This window comes from Pan paniscus, chromosome 13, assembly GCF_029289425.2.
Source record: "Pan paniscus chromosome 13, NHGRI_mPanPan1-v2.0_pri, whole genome shotgun sequence".
NCBI classification, from domain to species: Eukaryota; Metazoa; Chordata; class Mammalia; order Primates; family Hominidae; genus Pan; species Pan paniscus.
Genome location: NC_073262.2, coordinates 32020869 through 32041282, shown reverse-complemented (window position 1 = coordinate 32041282; position 20414 = coordinate 32020869). Strand labels below are relative to the sequence as shown.

Sequence of the window (20414 nt, the reverse complement as noted above, 5' to 3'; positions counted from 1 at the left end):
TGTGGAATCATCAGGACTAAAATGCTTTAAAAAATCTTCTTTGTTTTCAGTAAGACTTTGTAGCAGGATTTAAGACTGGAAGTTTCAGAAATAAATATGAAAGCTATTGTAAGAAGTGGGGAACCAATGTAACAAAAAACGTTGAAAAAAGACTGAATGTGGTGTATTATGGAAATATGGAAATAGTGAGATTTCACTTAAGAGAAACCTTCATCAAAACACAGCCTAAAGTAACAGAAGACCATCTGTTCAGCAATAGTAAATGTAGAGATTCACTTAGCATAAGCAAAGAGGCAACAATTCAAGGGACAAAAAACAATAGGTGTATAAAATTGAAAGAGCTGGCTAGGTATGGTGGCTCATGCCTGCAATCCCAGCACTTTGGGAGGCTGAGGTGAAAATATTGCTTGAGCCCAGGAATTTGGGACCAGCCTGGGCAACATAGGGAGACTCTGTCTCTACAAAAAAAACATAAAAATAAACCAGACATGGTGGCACATGCCTGTGGTCCCAGCTACTCAGTGGGAGGCTGAGGTGAGAGGATTGCTCAAGTCCTGGAGGCTGAGGCTGAGTGAGCCTTGATGGAACCAGTGCATTCCAGCCTCAATTGACAACATAGTGTCTCCAAAAAATACATAAATAAAATTAAAAGAGCTTTAAAATCCTGTTTCTTACTGGTAGTCCATTGACATTTTGCACACAATAGGTGTTCAAATGATACTACAGAATTATTGGCTGGGCAGAATAAAATATGTCACTTTAAAAGTCAAATTGAGACTTTTTTCCCCCGAATATGTTTTGACTTTGGAGATTTAGAAGGATCAATTTCTATCAGTGGTAGAGGGCTATACTCTGAATATCGAGTTTAAGATCCATCATTTGCTTGAGCTACATTATAATAGTTTAATTTTTAAAACAACACTGCTGAAATAGTTTTTGGAGCTAGATAATAGATTGTAATACAGACTAGAAGGAATTGCAGTACATTTCTTCAGGGCAGAAAGCAGGTGCAGTTATATCTCTGCATGTGCATCCGATACTTATGTATTTTAAATGTAAATTGTTTCTTTTAAGAGAAAATATTATATTGAACATTGATGCAAAGGCATTATGTGTTTGTGTTTTATTTTCCTGAGATATAAAACTCATTCTTCACCTATAATGAGACTTCGATGAAATATTCCAAAGTGTTTGTAACAAATCTGGCATTTAAGGAAGCAGATTTATATAAGCTATAGCTGGGATTTTTTTCTTTATCTATTTCCAGTTTCTTTATAATATTTTATGCAGGCTTTTGATTTTATCTATAGGTGCATTTAAGTATGCTTTGAATAGTGGGGGAAAATTAAAACTTGAAATTTAACAAAGAACTTAAAGTGAGTTACCATAACAAAGCATTCTTAAATAATGAATTTTAGAAGTCGGATAAAATTCTTCCTAAAAGGATTCATTATATAAAGCAAATAGCTGAACAATGTCAGGTTGTAACATAGTAATCAAGAGAAAGAGCTTCCAGGCGAGGTGCAGCTATCACTTTAAGCCCCGGGGCAACCAGGCTGCTTCTCACATGGTTGCCGGGGAAGCAGAGGCTTCAGCTTCTGTGGTCAAGAAGCTGGGTATGTCATGGACCAGTATTTCAGATATGCTTGCATTCAAGAATGATTTTTCCAGCTCTCCCCCAAGAAAAATTATTCATCTTGATGGAACGGGGACAGAAGTCTTGCCGAAGTACAAAGAGTGAAACAAATTTAACTTTGAGCTGTTGAAGAGCCAGTTGTGAGATTCAAACATAAAGGATGACCAGATCTTGAACTGGCTGTGAAAATTTTGCTCTTCTATCATGTACTTGGCAAAAGACTTTGAGCAGCTCCTCAGTACTACATTGAGATTGCCTTGGTTGAATAGAATTCAAACAGTGGTGGAAGAGTATTTGGCTTCTCTGGGTAGTCTTGTATCAACAGACTCTTCCTTAGCCCAAGTCTCAGCATAATTGCTTCCCATTTGGCGTACCCTCCTTGAATGATCATTAAGAAGAGCCATGTAAATGTTTCAGATTCTGATGATGGAGATGATTATCTTCCTGCAGATTTTGACACACGTCATACAACCTTACAAATAACAGCAAGATATGTCCCACTGGCACTGTGGTTTCTTTTGCCCATACTGGTGGAAACATTTCCATTTGTTCAATCAGAGAGAACACTGGAATGTTACATTCATAACTTACTAAAGATTAGTATATACTTTCCAACCTTGAGGAATGAAATTCTGAAGCTTATTATTAAAAATCTATTCAAGTTGGATATGAATGCATTCTGGCAGGATATTGAAGATGCTGAGGAAACAGCAGCTCAAACTTGTGGTGGGACAGATTCCATGGAATGATTGTTTAATATGAACGAAGATGAAGAGACTGTTTCTAAGGCTGACTCCAAATGGCTCGGTCAGATGGCGCACCCTGTAGCTGAATGCCTGGACATCCTGCTGTCTTTGCTTTTGCAGTACTTGAAGTATGTCTGCTATGTAAAATACATGGTAAGGTTGATAACAACAAAATAAAGGATTTATAATATATCACAAACTGATAAACATATTTGACAAACCCCTGCCTCCCGTCATGTACAGTTTTTTATGTTTTACCTCTGTGGCTTAAAATTGCAACTCTCAGAAGCATTTTTGGAACATCTCTGGGAAAAAAAAATGCAGGATCCAAATAATCCTGTCATCATCAGGTGAGCTGCTGGAAATTATATTGGAAGCTCTTTGCAAAAGCTAAATTCATTCCTCTCTTTACAACTATAAAATCATGCCTAGGTCTTTCAGTTAACTGGCCACACAAATACCTTACTAACCAGGATCTGAGAACGAAGGCTTTTTGTGATATTGCTCTCCATCAAATATTTTACTCAGCCTTCCAAGCTGTGTTCCACACCTTTGTTTTTAGACACAAGCAGCTTTTAAGCGTAAACCTGAAAGAAGGTTTGAGATGTCTTCAGTGCCTACATTTTTAAGGGATAGTGACTAGGCAGCTAAATCCTCTGAATATTTGCCTGCCCTCAGTGGTTAACTTATTTGCTGCTGTCACGAATAAATATCAGCTAGTCTGCTACACTATCAGTGAGAGGAACAACGGCCAGAAATACAGCTGGAGGAGACTCGGTGTGAACGTGCACCAACCCATTGGACGCCTTCTTCCCCTTTGATCCTTGTGCGCTTAAGCAGTCAAAGAAAGTCATTGATTCTATTTATCAGATATGGGAAGACATAAGTGTTGAAGAGCTTCAGGAGTTTAAGAAACCTATGAAAAAGGAGATAGAAGAAGATGAAGATGATCTTTTGAAAGGTGAAGTTCCCCAAATGATACCATGATCGGGATTATACCGAGCCACTTTGATGCGATGCACATTTCCAAAGTCCTTCAAGTAGTGTGGGCTCCCCACCTGTGTTATACCTGCCAGACCAGTTCCTTCTCATCTCGAGGATTTGTGATTGAGATGCAGCATTCTTCCCCATCACTCATCATGTTCTTCAGCAACTGTTTATGCTGTTTGGGCACTGCATTGAACTGGAATGAGCACCTGACTCAGGCATCATACTTTCAAGTTAGACTTGAGCGTCTGAACAGACTTTTTTTTTTTTTTTGCTTTTTTGTTCCCCTTACAGACAAAATTAGAAGACTGAATATCATGTGCAATATTTTATGGTGGGGTTGATGATAAATGATAAAGACTTTGCTCATTTGTTTAAGAAGTACTTTTCTTGGCCAGGCGTGGCGGTGGCTCACGCCTATAATCCCAGCACTTTGGGTGGCCCAGGCAGGCAGATCACAATGTCAGGAGATCGAGACCATCCTGGCTACCACGGTGAAACCCCATCTCTACTAAAAATGCAAAAAATTAGCCAGGCACGGTGGCATGCACCTGTAGTCCCAGCTACTCGGGAGGCTGAGGCAGGAGAACGGCATGAGCCTAGGAGGCAGAGCTTGCAGTGACCCGAGATCATGCCACTGCACTCCAGCCTGGGCGACAGAGCAAGACTCCGTCTCAAAAACAAAAGAAAAAAGAAAGAAAGAAAGAAAAGTACTTTTCTTATGCATTACAGCTTTTGACATAATTATTGTGTAATTTCTAATATAGACAGCAGCCTATTTTGACAGACTGCCTTTTTAACACAGGATTTTTTTCAAAGCCACAGTCATAGAACTTTGCTGATCTACTTTCAGTGAAGAATCCTTTAAGATAAATCCTCTATTTAAAGACTTTAACTAGAATGTTTTATTTTTGCTGCATTGTTTACCTCCTGCTCTAGTTGTGTGTTGGAATTTCAGTAGGGTGCAGAGGAAATGGAAACTGGGGAGACATCCAAACCTGGTCTGGGACAAAGAGAGTTGGAGCTGGCACTGAAGGAGATCTCTAGGGACCCCAGAAACCAATAATAGCCAGTAGGGAAGAGATAGAGAGATTAGAGAAACAGAATCAGACACATAATATATTTTCATGGTGTAAAAATGAATTTGAAAAAAAAGTGGAGATCCAGGTAAATGTAATTCACATTGACTGAAAGTAGGCTTGGGCTTGCATTAAAAAAATTACATCGTATTTTACTCTTTAGCTTTCAAGTGTCACGTTAGAACTAGAATTGCTCTTTGGTAGCAGTTAGATAGAGTTATTTTTGACCTGCATCATTTGGTTATTCTGATAATTTCTTTTTTCAAACAGGAAAAAAAAAAATTAGGGCCGGGCATGGTGTGGCTCACGCCTGTAATCCCAACACTTTGGGAGGCTGAGGCAGGTGGATTGCCTGAGCTCAGAAATTTGAGACCAGCCTGGCCAAAATAGCAAAACATTGTCTCTACAAAAAGCACAAAAATTAGCTGGGCATGTTGGTGCATGCCTGTAGTCCCAGCTACTCTGGAGGCTGAGGAGGAGGATGGATTGAGCCCGGGAGGTAGAAGCTGCAATGAGCTGTGTTTGTACCACTGCACTCCAGCCTGAGTGACAGAGTAAGACCCCATCTCTTTAAAAAAAAAAAAAAAAAGGAGGTTATTTGGTGGAATGGTTTTGCTAGCAATAATAGGCCAATAATAGGCCAAACTTACTACGGCAGTCTTTATCCAATAGCTATGCCTATCATGGATTCAGCTTGGTGAAATCCTTCTCTACAAGCCTCTTTTTCTATTTTCATAACTAAACACTGGGAGAGAGGGGAAGTCTAAGATGAAACCTTGCTTTATAACAAATTTGCCCAAGCACTGCCCAAGTCATTTTGAAGTTCAAGTATATTTTTGCTTTGTTTTTTAAATGTGTATTTTTTTTTTACTTGTGAAAATAACCATCTTCAAGCATATTTATTTTTCTGCCCCTTTTATTTATTTAAAGACAGGCAATATTTTCTTGACCACAAATATTTTGTAATGAATCACACCCTCTATCCTAAGGCTTTGTATGCTATTGCATAATTACACTGGTGGCAATATAGAGTTTGAATTTCAGTCTATAAATATGTTTTTTTGAAAACAGAAATTGTCATTGCTTAAAAAAATTTGGATATTGGTGATTTGATTTTGGTGACTTGGTGGAAAGTCATTTGAGAAACTTATGGTTCTTTTTTAATTGCCGACAAAAAGTGGCTTTTTGTATGTTGGATAAAATGAGTAAATGAAATTGTATCTAGAGAAGTTAAGAGTAAGTGTAATCTTTGTGGGTTGGGAAGCAGTTTTAACACAGAAGGACCTATTTACAAATAAGTCTGTTTAGTTTCGAAAGAGTTTGAGAAAAAAAAAATCCATTGTGAAAATAAAGCAATGGTATGATTAATCCAGAACCTTCATTCTTATGCCAATAAAAGGAGGTATCCCAATTTTAAAAAGATTTCTCACTTTAAAAAAAAAAAGAGAGAGAGAGACAGAGAGAGAGAGAAGGGAGAGAGAAAAGGACTGTAATCAAGACTCTATACCCAGCCCTGAATCATTCATCTGTCAGAGCAAATAAAGCTATCTAATGATACGCAAATAATCAAAACCATATTATTCTACACCGGTTAGAGGAGAAATGGATTGAATTAAAACCAAGCAATAACTAGAACAGATTGCTCAAGTATCACTATGGAGGAGAGAGATCCCCCAACCAAGAAAAGGGTATTTTGTGAGCTCCATTCTGGGGGAAAAAGATTGGGGATGCTGGAAATCAAATAATAAATACAGTAAGTATGTTATTTGGTCAACCTACATGCTTTATTGAAGTGCAACTAAAGTCCTAGTCTTTACTAGTTCTCTATCCAATTGTGCTCAGCCTGAAGTTGAATCTATGTATGTTTTAGTGTCTACATTTTTATTATCAAGATTTTAATTGATGTTTCTTTTATACTCATATTTTATTGTTTCAATCTTCCTGTTTTTTACTTCCTAAATAATCTAAAACACACTTATTCCTTTGACCATAATTTGATGTGGAAGAAATTTGTCATCTGAGTGCTTAATCATTGTGTATGTCTTTCTGAGTGTTATGCTACTTAATATAATTTGAAATTTTACTTTGTAGACTTAAGAAATAATTTCATGTGGTTATTAATATTCTCTCTCTCCTCCCACTCTAATTGCCTTACTCAAATCATGCCCACCCACTCAATTCTGTTTTTCAAAAGTAACAGTCATAGTTCCAGTAGTCCAACTTATAAGAGGCACTTCTGCCTCCTACGGGAGCCAAACTTGTATCTTTTTTTCTTTTTACCCAGATCCAGAGCACTTTAGGCCCATAACTTCAGCCCTACTTAGGGTTTTGTTGTTGTTTTTCTACTTCTTATCCACAGAAATATGTCTTCTTTGAATCCCAGCTATGATTATTTTGCTTTTCTTTTATTATATTGTCTATTATTGCAGTTTCGAGGACTATGTTGTGTGGAAGTCTTCCCACTTCTTCTCTTTTTCCCTCAATCTCTCTCTCTCCCTCTCACAAACACATACACACATATATCTTATTTTCTTTCCTTTGATCCATTCCTAATCCAATTCCCTCTTAGAATAAGCATTGATTATTTCTTTCATAATCTGCATTCTTCCCAAACCACTGTCCATGCCATTATTTATACCCATGGGGATTTTTGAATAATATATAGTATATGCTTGTATGTTTTATGATCAAAATTGCATTATATACTACGTATCATGAAAATGTCATGATTGTGGTTTTTACTGAATATTTTACTTTTGATATCTCTGTCGATATAGATGGATGTTATTCTTTCTACTGTTCTATAGTATTCCATCATATGCATATCACATATTGTGTCTCTTCATTTTCTTATGTTTAACATTTCTAATCTTTGTTATGGAAAACATGCTTATATGGACAATAGCCCACATTTCTCTTTGTAAGTGAAGAAGTGTTTCTGCGGGATCCAGTACAGATAGGGCTGATTTCCAGCTGGACAGGAAGAGCTCTATCTGTATCTCTGGAGGTGCCTAGAAGTCTGGTTTTTGACCCTTTGCCAAGGAAGGGGCAATGGAATTCATGATATTCTGTTCAGGGTTTGAAACTTTCCTAGATACCCAAAGTTATCTTCCTTTCACTCTGTCGCCCAGGCTGGTGTGCAGTGGTAGGATCTCAGCTCACTGCAACCTCGACCTCTCAGGCTCAAGCAATCCGTCCACCTCAGTCTCTGCACTAGCTGAGACTATGGGCATGCACCACAATGTCCAGCTAATTTTTTTTATTTTTTGTAGAGATGTCATTTTGCAGTGTTGCCCAGGCTGGTCTTGAACTCCTGGACTCAAGCAATCTGCCTGCCTTGGCCTCTCAAAGTGTTGGCATTACAGGAATGCACCACCACGCCAAGCCCAAAGTTAGCTTCTTTATTGTTGACTTTGTCTTAACCCATTGGATAAGCCTGATTTGACTGTTTAAGGAGGCACTGAGAGCTTTTGAGGGGAGCTCTTCCAAAGACAAAATTCCTAGCACAGATCCTGGAAATTTGAATCAGAGACTCAGCTCAGTCCTAGAGCTCAAAGATAAGACCCGCAAGAGCTCATGCTGTAGGTATCTCTTGGATTTCCAAAGCTTGCCTGCATTCTTTAGATATTAGGTTGGTGCAAAAAGCCTTAAAAGCCTCAAGGAGGTCTGGTGAGACACTTTAAATAACTGATGTGGGAAAAAAACAATACAGATATATACCCAGGAGTAAAATTGCTGGGACATTGGGTATGTTCCTATTTAGTGTCAATAAACTGAATAAAGCTATTTATAATGGCTGTACTGGAACAGAGTGCAAAGTGGACTTCCTACTTTTCCACATTCTTTCCAGCTGTAAATATTATCTAAATTTTTAATTGTTAACAACATGATTCATATATAAAAATATTTCAGCATGCCTTTAACATGCACTTCTCTGATTTCTAAAGTGCCCATCTCCTTAAAAATGCATTAGCCATTCAGGTTTTCCCTTTGGGAATTGCTTATATTAATTCCTTGGTCATTTTTCTATTGTGTCTTCTTTCTTCCCGAGGAGCTTCTTAAATATTCTAGATATAAATCTTTTCCTAATCTGTCACTTTCCTATTAACTGGGCCTATTATATCTCTACTTCAGTTTTCTGATTTGTAAAGTAGAAATAATCATACCTATAACTCTTTTTTTTTTGCCTCTAAGGATTAAATGAGATAACGAATGTGAAACACTAATACGACATCTGACACATAGTGAGGGTTCAATACCACCAGGGATTTATTAAGCCTCTTTCTTTTTTTCTTAGTACTTTAAGTTTTAGGGTACATGTGCACAATGTGCAGGTTAGTTACATATGTATACATGTGCCATGTTGGTGTGCTGCACCCATTAACTCGTCATTTAACATTAGGTATATCTCCAAATGCTATCCCTCCCCCCTCCCCCTACCCCACAACAGGCCCTGGTGTGTGATGTTGCCCTTCCTGTGTCCACGTGTTCTCATTGTTCAATTCCCACCTATGAGTGAGAACATGCGGTGTTTGGTTTTTTGTCCTTGCAATAGTTTGCTGAGAATGATGGTTTCCGGCTTCATCTATGTCCCTACAAAGGACATGAACTCATCATTTTTTATGACTGCATAGTATTCCATGGTGTATATGTGCCACATTTTCTTAATCCAGTCTATCATTGTTGGACATTTGGCTTGGTTCCAAGTCTTTGCTATTGTGAATAGTGCCGCAATAAACATACATCTCCATGTGTCTTTATAGCAGCATGATTTATAATTCTTTGGGTATATACCCAGTAATGGGATGGCTGGGTCAAATGGTATTTCTAGTTCTAGATCCCTGAGGAATCGCCACACTGACTTCCACAATGGTTGAACTACTTTACGGTCCCACCAACAGTGTAAAAGTCTTCCTATTTCTCCACATCCTCTCCAGCACCTGTTGTTTCCTGACTTTTTAATGATTGCCATTCTAACTGGTGTGAGATGGTATCTCATTGTGGTTTTGATTTGCATTTCTCTGATGGCCAGCGATGATGAGCATTTTTTCATGTGTCTTTTGGCTGCATAAATGTCTTCTTTTGAGAAGTGTCTCTTTTCAAATTGAATTGATATTTTGTTGTACCTAGATATATGTATAAATTTAGGAAATTTAAGTTTAATCTAGATTTAAACTAAGTGCTTTTCCAGTAGCATATTTAATCCCAGACCAAAATCTTAGGCTAGACACCTTAAGCTTAGCATGTAGACTACAGTGATAGACGAAGATGTGCTGGGAAATCAGGAGCCTTACTCTGTTCTTGAACCCACATTAGCCGGGCACTCCTGCCTGTGTGGGAAAGAGACCCTGTCCTTAAATCTGACTTCCCTTTCTGCATCAGGTACCTGACCTGCCGATGACAAAGGGATTCACAAAAGTACCCATTAAATCTGTATGTTTATATTTTCAAAACTGTGACACTTTCATCATCATTACTCTACTCTAGCCCTTCCTGCAGGGTTTATTACCCAGGTTGTCAAAATATTTTGAAAAATACATCGTGAAACACAACGTCTATGTTGTATCTGATTTCCTTTCCTGAAGAAAAACAAACCTAGAAGGGAAAGGAAAAAAAATGTACTGCTAATATCATGATAGGGAGTAAAATAATTCATAAATTGATGAGTCAAGATGTGTTTTCTAAAATTTGCATTATAGATATTAGCAAACAGAGATAGATATGAAAGACAGTGGAGCAATTGGAATGTTTTTAAATGTGCATGGAATATTTTTTAGTAGAAAGTTTTCCTTTCAGTTGCTAAACAAATTCTCTAAACATTAAAAATATTTCAGAAGTTATCAGGAAATAATCATTAAAGTAAATTGCTAGTTGGTAAATTCCCACTCCAATGTCCATTCTTGGCTCTATTAATTCATACTCTAATCTTAGTTGGAGTCTTTACTAGCAAGGTGTCCTGGGGAGCATTTTATATTCACTTACTAAATCAGATTAGTCTAAGATGCACATTTTCCCAGAACTGTGTACACTCAGCCGAGGTTGGTAGACAACATTTCATTCCTTAAAGATCATGCCAGGAGTATTCTGCTGAGGAAATGAAAGACCACATCTAGAAACAGAGGAAAAGAGTGAAGTGTGAGCTTTATTCGCAATGTCTGCAGTAAGTAAACGAGAGGGAGTAGGTTCATGTGTGTATACTCTGCTCTGGAACCCTCTCTGACTTCCCCAGGCAGAACAATTATTACTTCTTGCCATTCCATGAGGATGTAATTTCAGAATATTTTGAAGGGCTCAATTCTAATCATGTTCTCTGGAGATCTAATCGACTAAATATAAATATAAAATAATTACTTTTCTTGAAAGATTTCCGATCAGCTATGGACTTTTATTGCATTAATCAATAAATTCAATTAATTTATCAAGTAGATTACTAGATATTACAGATTTAGAAATTATACATATGCTAGGGTTTTCCAAACTGAGCTAACCCTCTTAATTCAATGGGCACTGTAAGTGTACTCATAATTGTTTTGTAAACCATATGTCAATAGACTCTATTCTCGCAAACATAAAGGCAAGTGTCTCTTTTATTGCTTTGTACTGTAATTGTACTGTAGTCAAGACAGAGAGCACAAGAAGAAAGAGTAATAGACACAATAGGGATATCTCATACAACATGAGTTGGACTCATTAAATAAACAAAGACTTTGGGTCAACAGTTAAGCTAAGAGACAGAGTTGCAAAGAATAAGCTTTTCCTATGATCTCTAGCTGAAAATGTAAACACAGTCTTTTTTGTGGACATGCAGTGGAAAGGATTAGTTCTAACTCTCTGCCGGTATGTGTGTGTATATGTTTCTCCTGCCATCCCTGGGATTGCTCATGATAGAAGCAACTTCATTTTTGAGAGAGTAGGCTATGGGGTGTGACAATGAGGAAAGAAGTGCTGGTAAAGAATTTCCTCTTCGTAATGCTTCTACAGCTAGAGTTTAATAATACCAGGGGGCATTCTTATTAATGTGATGGCTTTTTATTTTTTTTGAGACAGAATAATCATTCTGTCACCCAGCCTGGAGTGCAGTGGTACAATCTTTGCTCACTGCAACCCCGCTGCCCAGGTTCAAGTGATTCTTGTGCCTCAGCCTCCTGAGTAGCTAGGATTACAGGCACACACTACCACACTCGGCTAATTTTTGTATTTTTAGTAGAGACAAGGTTTCACCATGTTGGCCAGGCTGGTCTTGAACTCCTGGCCTCAAGTGATCTGCCCACCTTGGCCTCCCCAAGTGCTGGGATTACTGGCATGAGCCACTGCACCCGGCCTAATGTGATGGTTTTTTTAATGTGATGGCTTCTTTAAAAAAAAAAGGGTTTGTTTTATTCTGGTGGATTTTTTAAAATTTTAATTAAAATTGTTTACCTCTGCCATGTTTTACTTGTAAAATTTTGTTAGTGAAAATTAGACTAAAATAAATTTTCTGACCAATGACTAAAAATCATCATATTTCAACATGCTTTTCTATTTGAAACCAGAAGTAAGTCCTTGCATATTAAAGGATTTTAAGCTTAACCTGTTAAAAATATTGTTTGTGTGAAATAACTTTCTCTTTTGTCTACTTAATGTATGCCTACTCAAGCTAACAGCCCAAGTTATACTCATGCTAGATCTAGACAGTAAACTGATGCTCAGGCATATGGCTCAACATTGATTTTTTTTGTTTTTATTGTTTTTAAATTTTCTAGTCCATTGTCATAATGCTTTTATTTTTGGTGTTGATTTTAATTTGTGATATTTTAATATAATTTATTTTATTTATTTATTTATTTATTCATTTTTATTTTTTGAGTCGGAATCTTGCTCCATCACCCAGGCTGGAGTGCAATGGCTCAATCTCGGCTCACTGCAACATCCACCTCCAGGGTTCAAGCAATTCTCCTGCCTCAGCCTCCTGAGTAGTTGGGATTACAGGCACCTGCCACCACGCCTGGCTAATTTTTGTATTTTTAGTAGAGATGGGGTTTCACCATATTGACCAGGCTGGTCTCTTGGCCAGGCTGGTCTTGAACTTCTGACCTTGTGATCCGCCCGCCTCAGCTTCCCAAAGTGCTGGGATTACAGTGTGAGCCACCGTACCTGGCAATATATTTAATTTCTTAACATAACTATTTATTAGTAGATTTTGGTGAAAAGAGACAACACAGTGGCAATATAATCTAATTCATTATATAATTTAATAACCTGAATTCAGGACACATTTGATTACCTCCTATGTAAAAGGCAGTAAAGAAAGATAAAACTTCATGCTCAAGTAACAAATATTCTAGTAAAAAAGGTAATTATCTTGGTCCATTTGCGTTGCTATAACAAAATACCTTAGACTGGCTCATTGATAAAAAATAAAAATTTATTTCTCACAGTTCTGGAGTCTGGGAAATCCAAGATCAAGGTGCTGGCAGATTTGGTGTCTGGTGAGGGCTGCTTTCTGCTTCCAAGATGGTGCCTTATTGTTGCATCCTCTGGAGAAGGAGGTAAAGCTGTGTCCTCACATGGTAGAAGGAGAATAGAAAAGAAAAAGGCTCATTTTTCAGAGATAATGCAGTCTAGGTGTCCTCATATGGCAAAAGGCATGGGAGCAGGGAGGCAGCTCTATGATGCATTTTTTAAAAGGGCATTTATCTTATCCATGAAGGCAGAATTCTCATAGTCTAATGACCTGCGAAGCATCCCACCTCCTAATACCACCTCCTAGGGGGTTAGGTTCCATCATATGAATTTTGGAGCAATACATGCAAACAAACCACAGCAGCAATCATGTGTACAGGTAAAGTGAGAACTTAGTCTATACTAAGGGTTATTAAGAGCAGTACAAAAACTGCTACAAGTACAAAAATAAAGGGATATGTTTGTCCTTAGTAACCCAAGGAAAAGAGTGGAGTGAGATTGAAAGAGAAGACAAAGGAGAATGAGAATAGAAATTAACTGAGATTTGCACTGTAAAAGAAGTGATAGGAACGAAAGCTTTCAATGTAGAGGCTTTCAGCAGAGAAGGCAGTTTTTGATTTGTCAATTAGGAAGTCATTAGACCTTTGTCAGAGAGGAGGTTCAGTAACACAGTGGAAGTGAAAGTAAGATTTAAGGGGAACTTGCAGTTAAAGGGGCAGACTAGCCACTTTTACACTGCTCTTCTCTTTAAAGCCAAGAGAATATGAAAAAAAAAAAGCGTTTTAGAAAACTGAGAAGAAAATTCTGTCTTTAATAAAAGTTAATAGCTATAATCTTAAACCACAAACTATTATATTAAGAATAGCTGTTTAATAAAATGAAGTTTCAGACCTACGAAGTCCAAGTGTGAGGCCAGACACAGTGGCTCATGCCTGTAATCCCAGCACTTCAGGAGGCCAAGGCAGGTGGAATGTTTGAGCCTAGGAGTTTGAGACTAGCCTGGGCAACATAGGGAGACTCCCATCTCTATAAAATAAAAATACAAAAATCAGACAGATGTAGTGGCATGCGCCTGTAGTCTCAGCTTCTCAGGAGGCTGAGGTGGGAGATCGCTTGAGCCTGGGAGGTCCAGGCTGCAGTGAGCCACTGAGCCATGATTGCACCACTGCACTCTAGCCTGGGCAGCAAACCCTGACCCTGTCACAGATAAATAAATATAAAAAAAGAAGCTAGGCATAGAGAGTGCACTCTTATCATTTGTGAGCCAGGGAGTTCTCCCTGGACAGGAGGTATGGTCCCGTGGAATACAGTGAAGAATATCTTGGCTAGGTGTGGTGGCTCATGCCTGTAATCCCAACATTTTGGGAGGCTGAAGTGGGAGAATTGCTTGATCTCAGGAGTTTGAGACCAGCCTGGGCAAATTAGGGAGTCTACAAAAAAAAATTTTTAATTAGCTAGGTGCAGTGGCACATGCCTGTAGGGCTGAGGAGGGAGGATCACTTGAGCCTGGGACTTGGAGGTCGAGGCTACGGTGCACTGTGATGGTGCCACTGCCTTCCAGCCTGAGCAGCCAGAGTGAGACCCTGTCTCAAAAAATTAAAAAAAAAAAAAATCTTACCCAGAGTAGTAATTTTGGAAAATTGGATAGACCAGGGAGCAATCCCTAAACTCCATTCCACTCTGAGTATTGGAAAGAGACATAAGACTGAAGGAGACAGTGTATAGAAAGTACATAGCCATTACTATAAAGCATTGCAGCAGGTTTGATAGGGAAGTAAAGATCAGCAGCCATTGGCTTCAAACATGATGATCAGGTTTAGCTAAGTCATCTTCCACATGAAACCTACGTTACCTGGTGCTAAACTTGAGTTGTGTTGATTTCCTGCTTTAATAACAAAGAGAATTGGGCCATACCAGGCAGATAATCCACTCATACCTCCAGGATACCTCATACCTCCAGTCATACTTCTGATTTATAGAACATGTTACCTCCTTCAGAAGTAATTATCTTATTTCCTCTCTATCTTATTGTATTTTTAAAAATTTCTTGCAGAGATGGGGCCTCACTTTGTTGCCCAGGCTCATCTTGAGCTCCTGGCCTCAAGCAGTCTTCCTGCCTCAGCATCCCAAAGCATTGAGATTACAGGCATGAGCCACCACACCCAGCCGGAAACATTTTAAAAAGAGACAACAAACTGACCGGAGTACAAAGGAATATCTCAAAGTTAGGATTGAAACTCAAGTTGATTTCCTAAAAAGGGCAATCAAGAAAGAAAATATTCCTGCCTTCTGATCAGTGGTGAGTGGGAAAAAAGAAAGAAAGAAAGAGAAACAAAAAAGAATATTGCAAAGAAAAGAAGTAACTGCACTTAAGGAAAAACAGAGAGGCAAGTGAGAGAGTTTGGGGCAGTTCAATTTTAAGTTTGCTGAACTATAGCATCCATGGGGAAGAGACACTCAAAATGAGACTCTAGAACTAGGCACAGGCCCGGTGTGTCATATTAAAACTTCACCCTTTTCAGATATCAATAAGAAAGGCTTTTAAGCCTGGGCGACATAGTGAGACCCCCATCTCTACAATGAAAAATAATCATAATATAGAAAAAAGTATTTTATAAAAGGCCTTTACATAATATCTTAAGACATGATTTCATTTGCATTTTAGAAAAATTGATCTATGGATGACATAGAGTTTTGATTATAAGGTGAAATATAGAGACAGGGAATGAAGTTAAGAAACTGTCCAAAGGAAGTTGTAACATGATGATGAGACAGGATTCTTTTGCTGCCGCTTTGCCAGCTGAAATGCTCTGTGGCTGGTACTCTGCCCCAGCTTTGCTCAGTCCCTCTGGGCTTGCTCCGCCTGCTTGGCCTGGCAGGCTGTTGTTGGCTCACTCCCAGATTCTGTGATCACCACAGCTCTGCACACAGCCCATAGTGGGACCGGGTGTGCCCAAAGTGGTTTCCACAGCTGGGTGTGGGCCTTCAGACAAGGAGGGACAAGGTGGTGCCAGAGAACTCAGAAACACAAGCAACCGCGGAGCACCAAGTGGGGGTCACAGCTTCTGCTAGGGGAGTCCCGAGGTCTGAGACACCAGGGAATGCCACAACTCTCTTTCTCCTTCCTGCTGCTTGCAGCTCGGCGAGTGGGAACGTATTATAGCTTGTTCATTCCTGCCGCCTGTGGCTTAGTGAACAGTGGTGTGTTACAGCTCTGGCTCAGAGAGTCCCAAGGTCTGGGCCCCCAGAAGGGTCACAGCTTCTGTCATCCTCACCCCCTTCAGCTTGGTGAGCTGGCCAGGAGTATGTTACAAACTTTTTTGCTCCCATTATTCTTCAGGTTCTGGGTTCCTGTCCTGCAACCAAGAAGAATGAGGTATGCAGACAGCGGAGAGTAAGCAAGGCAGAGAATCATTTTATTGAATGACAGAAAAGCTCTCAACAGCAAGAGGGGACCCAAAGTGGGTAGCCCGCTGTGTACCAAGGGCCGGAAAGCAGGTTGCTGTCTGTGTGGCTGAGTCTGGGGTTTTTATAGGTTTGTAATTAGGAGGCGCGGGTTGTAGGTAGCCTTGGAAAAGGCAACATTTGATTGGTTAAAAAGCATTATTCATCATGCCTGTAATCCCAGCACTTTGAGGGGCCAAGGCAGGTGGATCACCTGAGGTCAGGAGTTCAAGACCAGCCTGACCAACATGGTGAAACCACGTCTTGGCTAAAAATACAAAATTAGCGGTGTGTGGTGGCATGCCTGTAATCCCAGTTATTCGGGAGGCTGAGGCAGGAGAATCACTTGAACCTGGGAGGTGGGGGATGCAGTGAGCCAAAATCGTGCCATTGAACTCCAGCCTGGACAACAGAGTGAGACGCCATCTCAAAAAAAAAAAAAAAAAAAAAAGCATTATTCAGAAAGGAACAACTAGGGAAACAGTGGGCAAACAGGAATAGAAGTTCTTACTCCGGTTGTAGACTCTATCTGGAATCAGCAGGTCGGTTTTCAGGCTTTAAATTGTCTTTGATTTGAAGGCTGGGTTTCACCAGGAACCCAACCCTGTCGGCCTAGGAATTTGTCTGTCTCCTGCCACTATCAATGACCAGTTAGACTGAGACATGCAGCAGGAGGGGGAATGCTATAGAAGGAAGGAGTAGACAGTCATTGGTCAAAGTGAAGACTCCATGTTTTCTGTTAAAAACCCAATAGAATTTATGATTCTGTGCTTTTTGTAAAAAGTCATGGATAAGAGGAAATTAGAAAGCAATTTCTTCTGCCTATGTCTTCTGGCTGATTTTTTTTTTGTTCTATATTCGTGTCTTTTCATCAATTAAAAATCTGGAGTATCCTGCTTAGCTACTCATTGGTGTCGGTAAAACATTAACCTACTATTGCATTCAGCCTATGTCAGTGCAGTGAGTCCAAAGATCCATTTTTCAAGCACAATAAAGATATAGGGGTCCTGTATGAGACGAATTGCTTTTGTTTTGTTTTGTTGTTAAAAGAGACGGGGTCTCGCTCTGTTGCACAGGGTGAAACACAGTGGCAGAATTGATATAAATGTAAAGTGGTATGTAGATATATATTTAAGTATGTGCCTTAAAAAAAACTAAATAAAATGACACAAAAGATATTGAAAAAGAGGAAATCAAAGAAAATATACAAGCAAAATATCAACGAAAACAGGTTTTCCTATATTAAGATAAAAATTAAATTCATAGGAAAAAGTATAACATGAACAAATGGGAATATTTTATTGAGTAAAATGAAAATAAATAATAATAATTTTATCTATTAAGAATATTAACTTGTATATTCACTATATATTCCAGTATTTTTTCCCAGTTTGTCATTTGTCTTTTGTCTTTATGCAGGAAGGTTAGGAATGAGGCAGGATCATCAAACCTGGAAACTAGGGATCTCTGAAGCCACTGGAGAGCCTGAAGCATCCATGAGGCCAAGTAGCCTAGAGATGCCCATGAAGGGAATGCAGGGAGAGATCCTTCACCTTTCACACAATGAGAAGCCTGCAGTTACAGTGAAGAAACAGTTTAACTTAGCATAACATTTATAAGTTGGAAGAAAACATTTCTAACAAACAGAACTGATATTACTCAGGATATAAAATGTTCTACTACAAATAATGCGACAGGAATATGAACCAAAGTTATGATTACCTTTGTCTTAGCATTCAGCTAGAGGTTTTGAAATGCTTTGTTGCATCACAGCTGAGAACTACTAAGAGTCAATGATTCTGCTCCTTTTGGTGTGTTGCGGCAAAGAGGAGGTTGCAAATTTCTGTTCCTGGGAAGTTTGATAGAAAACTGCAAGGCCACCTTTCCATGGTACAGACTCTTTGTCCTTGGGGCCATCCATATTGAATTGTTTTTCATATACCATATAAAGACCATTTCTTAAATTAAAAACAATAACAATTTCTTAAAATGAACGTTAAAATAACCAGGAAATAATTAGCATTATGAAATTAAACCAATGAGATAAAGTGAAAGAACAGAATGCCAGAAACTAAGAAGTTGAGTAAAAATAAAGAATAAATAGCATAATATAAGAAATAATAAAGCTAAAACTGTGCAAAAGAAAGCAATTTAAAATAATTAATACTGAAATCAGTAAAATAGAAATAAGCATAAAAGTGAGTTATGAAATAAACTAGGGAAAGAAATAAAAGGAATAAAAAAGAGTTAAAAAATGAATCAATATTAAAATAATAATAAAAAGAAAATATAAGAAACAAATTGGACAAAAGTGAAAGAGACAAGCAACTTCATTGGAAAAAAAAAGTTAAAAAAATAAGTTGAGGGGACCACACAGTGTCTCATACCTGTAATCCTGGCACTTTGGGTGGCCAAGGTGGGCAGATCGCTTCAGTTCAGGAGTTTGAGATTAGCCTGGGCAATGTGGTGAAAACCTGTCTCTATAAAAAATGCAAAAATTAGCCGGATGTGGTAGTGCGCACCAGTAGTTCCAGCTAGTTGGGGAGGTTCAGATGGGAGGATCACTCGAGCCCAGGAGGTGGAGGTTGCAATGAGCCATGATTACACCACTGCATTCTAGCCTGGGCAGCAGAATGAGTCCCTGTCTCAAAAAGAAAAAGAAAGAAAAAAAATAAGTTGAGGGTAAGGGGATACAGGGATCTCAGTGTACTTTCTGCCCAGTTTTGCTATGAACCTAAAATTGCACAATGGAATAGAATAAAATCTATATAAAAGAATAAACATTTTTTAAATTAAAAATAAGCTGAAAAGGAAAATACAGTTCAACACCATGTAAAACAACAAAATATGGTAAAACAATACAGCAGGGAAAAGCTGTAATTTATTTTAGACTGAATTAGTGTATCCTGAATAAAACGAATGATTACTGTTATGTAATTATGAGTGATATTGCTCAAAACTATTGCACATATACTTGGTTGTTTACTTTGTATGTTTGCAGGATTATTTAAACTTTGTATAATCTTTTTACAAAACAATTTAAGTATAGAATCTTTCCACTTTGGGAGGCCGAGGAGGGCTGATCACGAGGTCAGGAGATCGAGACCATCCTGGCTAACACAGTGAAACCCTGTCTCTACTAAAAATACAAAAACAAAATTAGACAGGCATGGTGGTGGGCGCCTGTAGTCCCAGCTGCTCAGGAGGCTGAGGGGAGAGAATGGCGTGAACCCGGGAGGTGGAGCTGCAGTGAGCCGAGATTACGCCACTGCACTGCAGCCTGGGTGACAGAGCGAGACTCTGTCTCAAAAACAAACAAACAAACAAACAAAAAAACAGAATCTTTCAAGGTGAAAATAAAACCTGTTTATCTGAAATAAATAATAATAATTAGCTCTGAGGAAAATAGATGTGATACAATTCCTTATCAACTTTTTTTTTTAATTGAAACAGTATTTTGAAGCTTACACTCCTATTCTTAATCAAGCTTTGGAACTGAAATTAGCATAATTTCAGAAAATGAACAGGAAAGCTCATCTTTTTGTATGATCTGGAATAGTTTGAATAACATGAGATTCTCCTAATCTTTAATGCTGTGCTAGAATTCATATGCAAAACTTTTCAAACGTAATGTTGCCTTCTATTTTTTTTTTCTGTACTTCCTGGCAGTGGGGATGTTTCCTTTTATACAATAACTCTTTAAATGCATTTTTAATCTCCTCTAAAGGAATTGTTTTCTTCAAGTGTTTCTCTTATTTGGTCAGTTTTGAAAATTTGTATTTTGCTAACTAATTATATTTTTCCTCTAAATTACAAAAATATTTCTATAAAGGATACTATTTTCTTACATGAAGACAAGTTAAAATTTCAAATGCATTTGTCCTTTTCTGTTTCTTACTAGCTCTTATTCTTATCTAATACTCTGCATCTTCCTTGTCTAGATTCAGAGCCCCTCAGAAGCACTTTTCTTTGGCTTTTGGGGACATATTGCACCATTCTTCAGATCCTAGTCTAGTGAACTCTTTTCCCCTGCCTGTGATGTGGGGTTAAGACAATTTAAGAATTTGCTATATTTTGGTG

The 20414-nt window shown here is 38.4% G+C and overlaps 1 protein-coding gene and 1 pseudogene across 6 annotated transcripts in view; both read left to right on the top strand.

The window, feature by feature from the left end:
- The window catches only part of KYNU (kynureninase), a 290523-nt gene that overhangs the window by 110586 nt on the left and 159523 nt on the right, over positions 1-20414 (top strand). Inside the window, exons 1-2 of one of the 6 annotated variants that reach the window (XM_055108493.2) lie at positions 16231-16266; positions 17754-18224. The exons of 4 other annotated variants lie outside the window; for them this stretch is intronic. The gene's annotated coding sequence lies outside the window, so the exon portion shown is untranslated. Of the gene's footprint in view, positions 1-4148; positions 6202-16230; positions 16267-17753; positions 18225-20414 lie in introns of those variants that run through there. One more of the 6 variants, XM_063595153.1, reaches the window with a different exon arrangement.
- Positions 1583-3508, top strand: LOC117979285 (RNA polymerase I-specific transcription initiation factor RRN3-like; annotated as a pseudogene).